The sequence below is a fragment of the Triticum aestivum genome, chromosome 7D (assembly GCF_018294505.1).
Source record: "Triticum aestivum cultivar Chinese Spring chromosome 7D, IWGSC CS RefSeq v2.1, whole genome shotgun sequence".
NCBI classification, from domain to species: domain Eukaryota; kingdom Viridiplantae; phylum Streptophyta; class Magnoliopsida; order Poales; family Poaceae; genus Triticum; species Triticum aestivum.
In genome coordinates, this window is record NC_057814.1 from 642,821,846 (window position 1) to 642,827,408 (window position 5,563).

The 5,563-nt window shown below is 36.9% G+C and overlaps 1 pseudogene across 1 annotated transcript; it reads left to right on the plus strand.

Moving 5' to 3' along the window:
• The first annotated feature begins 420 nt into the window (after positions 1–420).
• Positions 421–2,494, plus strand: LOC123163852 (50S ribosomal protein L2, chloroplastic-like; annotated as a pseudogene). Its single transcript, XR_006482016.1, has 2 exons — positions 421–829; positions 1,481–2,494. The product of XR_006482016.1 is annotated as a 50S ribosomal protein L2, chloroplastic-like (transcript).
• Positions 2,495–5,563: the final 3,069 nt, after the last annotated feature.

Genomic DNA, 5,563 nt, shown 5'->3' on the forward strand with positions numbered 1-5,563 from the left:
GGCTCTCTATCCATGGAATCTCATCCATCATCCATACATAACGAATTGGTATGGTATATTCATACCATAACATAAGAACAATAAGAACTCGAATTCTTATCGATACTGGAACTCAGAGCATAGGAGGGAAAGTCAATTTATGGATGGAATCAAATACGCAGTATTTACAGAAAAAAGTATTCGTTTATTGGGAAAGAATCAATATACTTTTAATGTCGAATCGGGATTCACTAAGACAGAAATAAAGCATTGGGTCGAACTCTTCTTTGGTGTTAAGGTGGTAGCTGTGAATAGCCATCGACTACCTGGAAAAGGTAGAAGAATAGGACCTATTCTGGGCCATACAATGCATTACAGACGTATGATCATTACCCTTCAACGGGTTATTCTATTCCACTTCTAGATAGAGAAAAAAACTAAAGGAGAATACTTAATAATACGGCGAAACATTTATACAAAACACCTATCCCGAGCACACGCAAGGGAACCGTAGACAGGCAAGTGAAATCCAATCCACGAAATAATTTGATCCATGGACGGCACCGTTGTGGTAAAGGTCGTAATTCCAGAGGAATCATTACCGCAAGGCATAGAGGGGGAGGTCATAAGCGCCTATACCGTAAAATAGATTTTCGACGGAATCAAAAAGACATATCTGGTAGAATCGTAACCATAGAATACGACCCTAATCGAAATGCATACATTTGTCTCGTACACTATGGGGATGGTGAGAAGAGATATATTTTACATCCCAGAGGGGCTATAATTGGAGATACTATTGTTTTTCGTACAAAAGTTCCTATATCAATGGGAAATGCCCTACCTTTGAGTGCGGTTTGAACTATTGATTTACGTAATTGGAAGTAACCAATTAGGTTTACGACGAAACCTAGAAATCGATCACTGATCCAATTTGACTACCTCTACGGGATAGACCTCAACAGAAAACTGTTGAGTAACGGCAGCAAGTGATTGAGTTCAGTAGTTCCTCATAGAAAATTATTGGCTCTAGAGATATGGTAATATGGAGAAGACAAAATTGTTTGAAGCACGCACAGAACCGGAAGCGCCCCTTGTTTCAAAGAGAGGAGGACGGGTTATTCACATTTAATTTGATGGTCAGAGGCAAATTGAAAGCTAAGTAGTGGTAATTAAGACCCCCGGGGGAAAATAGGGATGTCTCCTACGTTACCCATAATATGTGGAAGTATCGACGTAATTTCATAGAGTCATTCGATCTGAATGCTACATGAAGAACATAAGCCAGATGACGGAACACAGAGACCTAGGATGTAGAAGATCATAACATGAGCGATTCGGCAGATTTGGATTCCTTTCCTATATATCCACTCATGTGGTACTTCATCATATGATTCATATAAGATCCATCTGTCTAGAGATCGTCATATACATCTAGAAAGTCGTATGCTTTGGAAGAAGCTTGTACAGTTTGGGAAGGGGTTTTTTGAGAGAAAAGAAGAATCTACTTCAACCGATATGCCCTTAGGCACGGCCATGCATAACATAGAAATCACACGTGGAAGGGGTGGGCAATTAGCTAGAGCAGCAGGTGCTGTAGCGAAACTCATTGCAAAAGAGGGTAAATCGGCCACTTTAAGATTACCATCTGGGGAGGTCCGTTTAGTATCCCAAAACTGCTTAGCAACAGTCGGACAAGTGGGTAATGTTGGGGTGAACCAAAAAAGTTTGGGTAGAGCCGGATCTAAGTGTTGGCTAGGTAAACGCCCCGTAGTAAGAGGGGTAGTTATGAACCCTGTGGACCACCCCCATGGGGGCGGTGAAGGGAAAGCTCCCATTGGTAGAAAAAAACCCACAACCCCTTGGGGTTATCCTGCGCTTGGAAGAAGAACTAGGAAAAGGAAAAAATATAGCGATAGTTTATTCTTCGTCGCCGTAAGTAAATACGTAACTAGGAATATGGAAAATTGCATTTTTGGAATTTGCAATAATGCGATGGGCGAACGACGGGAATTGAACCCGCGCATGGTGGATTCACAATCCACTGCCTTGATCCACTTGGCTACATCCGCCCCTTATCCAGCTAAAGGATTTTTTTCTTTTTTCCATTGATCATTATTCTATTTATTCTGACCTCCGTACTTCGATCGAGATATTGGACATAGAATGCCACTCTTTAAAAAGGAAAAAAGGAGTAATCAGCTGTGACACGAAAAAAAACGAATCCTTTTGTAGCTCATCATTTATTGGCAAAGATAGAAAAGGTCAATATGAAGGAGGAGAAAGAAACAATAGTAACGTGGTCCCGGGCATCTAGCATTCTACCCACAATGGTTGGCCATACAATCGCGATTCATAATGGAAAGGAACATATACCTATTTACATAACAAATCCTATGGTAGGTCGCAAATTGGGGGAATTCGTGCCTACTCGGCATTTCACGAGTTATGAAAATGCAAGAAAGGATACTAAATCTCGTCGTTAACTGAATTCTGAATAGAAAGATTAAGAAGAGAAAAAAGATTCAAAATAAAGTAAAGGTAGGCGGGGAATAACCTTATTTATGACAAGTTTCAAACTAGTAAAGTATATCCCTAGGATAAAGAAGAAGAAAAGTGGGCTAAGGAAACTCGCAAGGAAAGTTCCAACCGATCGTCTACTTAAGTTCGAGAGAGTTTTCAAAGCACAAAAACGTATCCCTATGTCTGTTTTCAAAGCACAAAGAGTTCTTGACGAGATTCGCTGGCGTTACTACGAGGAAACTGTTATGATACTGAACCTCATGCCCTATCGAGCATCTTATCCCATCTTAAAGTTGGTTTATTCGGCAGCCGCAAATGCTACTCATTATAGGGATTTCGACAAAGCGAATTTATTTATTACTAAAGCCGAAGTCAGTAGGAGTACTATTATGAAGAAATTCAGACCTCGAGCTCGAGGACGTAGTTTCCCCATAAAAAAAAGCATGTGTCATATAACAATTGTACTAAATATAGTAAAGAAATCTAAATAACCTTTAGATCCATCTAAGATTTCGATTCCCAGTAAAAAAAATATAGAATAGAAAAATATGGGACAAAAAATAAATCCACTCGGTTTCAGACTTGGTACAACCCAAAAACACCATTCCTTTTGGTTCGCACAACCAAAAAATTATTCTGAAGGTCTACAGGAAGATAAAAAAATAAGGGATTGTATCAAGAACTATATACAAAAGAATAGGAAAAAGGGCTCGAATAGAAAAATAGAATCAGACTCAAGTTCCGAAGTAATTACACATAATAGAAAAATGGACTCAGGTTCAAGTTCCGAAGTAATTACACATATAGAAATCCAAAAAGAAATCGATACGATCCACGTCATAATCCATATTGGATTCCCAAATTTATTAAAGAAAAAAGGAGCAATCGAAGAATTAGAGAAAGATCTACAAAAGGAAATTAACTCTGTAAACCAGAGATTTAATATTTCTATCGAAAAAGTTAAAGAACCTTATAGACAGCCTAACATTCTTGCAGAATATATAGCTTTCCAATTAAAAAATAGAGTTTCATTCCGAAAGGCAATGAAAAAAGCTATTGAATTAACTAAAAAAGCAGATATAAGGGGAGTAAAAGTAAAAATTGCGGGTCGTCTCGGAGGAAAAGAAATTGCACGCGCCGAATCCATTAAAAAGGGTAGACTTCCCCTCCAAACAATTCGCGCTAAAATTGATTATTGCTGCTATCCAATTCGGACTATCTATGGAGTATTAGGTGTAAAAATTTGGATATTCGTAGACGAAGAATAAGTAATCTTGTCTTCGGATTCTGTCCATTGATAGAATCAAAAATGACAAGAGACTTTTTTCCTGAAATCCCTGCAAAAGAAGAAATTATACCTCTTTCTATAAGATTTAATGAAAATTGATAAATCATTTAATATAATTGCTATGCTTAGTGTGTGACTCGTTATTTTTTTCTTTTTTTTAAGAAAAAAACTTAGTAATTATAGAAAATTAACTAATAACCAACCTATTGCTTCGTATTGTCGAGATCCTAACTAAGAAACAGTCACTATATGAATAAATACCTCTATCATAAATGAGTAGATGTGTCATATAGTTGTAGCAACTGCAATTTTTTCTCTAAAAAAGAAAAGGGATTCTAGGTTGTGAAGCAAAACTAAAGGGATGTGGATAAAGGGAGGGATGATAGAAAGAAGGAATAGGAAATAAATAAGATATAGGATTCCACTATGTATGGTCTATGAATTACATCATAAAAGGCAATGTGATAAAGCATCAATATAATAAAAATAATAGAGAATTAAAAATTTTAACTTGAAACAAGAACTACAAATTTAAAGCAATAATAAAGAGCCGCCCGGGTTAATAAAACTGAGAAAATTAACTCGGAAAGAAATTTTTTGGAAGCTCCGTTGCGGGATTCAGACCTAACCATTCAAGGAGAAGCAGTGGGAACGACAGAACCTATGATTCCATAGGATTTTATTGAAAAGAATCCTAACACTTCATTGGGTGGGATGGCGGAACAAACCAAAAAAATTGTCTTATTTGGTAAGTTTATAAATTAACAAATAAGACAGGAAAGAGTAAATATTCGCCCGCGAAATTCTTATTGAATTAGAATACTTTACCGCGATTCAATAAGAGTAAAAATAAGGATTTTTTTAAGAAGGATTACATTATCTATAAATATAGAATTTAGATAAATATACACACACATCTGGATATATTCTAGATCTTCTTTTTTGACTATATATTATATTTTTCTGTTTTAACAAATTCAATATAAAAAAACCGAACTTTTTCTATTATCTATTAATGTGTATCTATCCGTACCGTAATATTTTTGAATATTATGAATTAGAGAAATTTACATGCTTTCTCATTCCATTCGCGAGGAGCTGGATGAGAAGAAACTCTCATGTCCAGTTTTGCAGTAGAGATGGAACTAAGAAAGAGAACCATCGACTATAACCCCAAAAGAACCAGATTTCGCAAACCACATAGAGGAAGAATGAAAGGAAAATCTTGCCGAGGCAATCGTATTTGTTTTGGTAGATATGCTCTTCAAGCACTTGAACCCCCTTGGATCACGGCGAGACAGATAGAAGCAGGACGAAGAGCAATAACACGATATGCACGTCGTGGTGGAAAAATATGGGTACGTATATTTCCCGACAAACCGGTTACACTAAGACCCACGGAAACACGTATGGGCTCGGGAAAGGGGTCCCCCGAATATTGGGTATCCGTTGTTAAACCTGGTCGTATACTTTATGAAATGGGGGGAGTATCTGAAACTGTAGCTAGAGCAGCTATCTCCATAGCTGCCAGTAAAATGCCCATACGAAGTCAATTTATTCGATTAGAGATATAGAACCCTAAAAGGGGTATGGAAGATAAAAAAAAATGCCCGGTTTTTCTTTCTGGAAAGACAATATTTCTTTCATCCTTTTGCATTGAAATAACAAATTGAAATCAAAATAAAAAATAATATGATTCAACCTCAGACCCTTTTAAATGTAGCAGATAATAGTGGAGCTCGAAAATTGATGTGTATTCGAGTCATAGGAGCT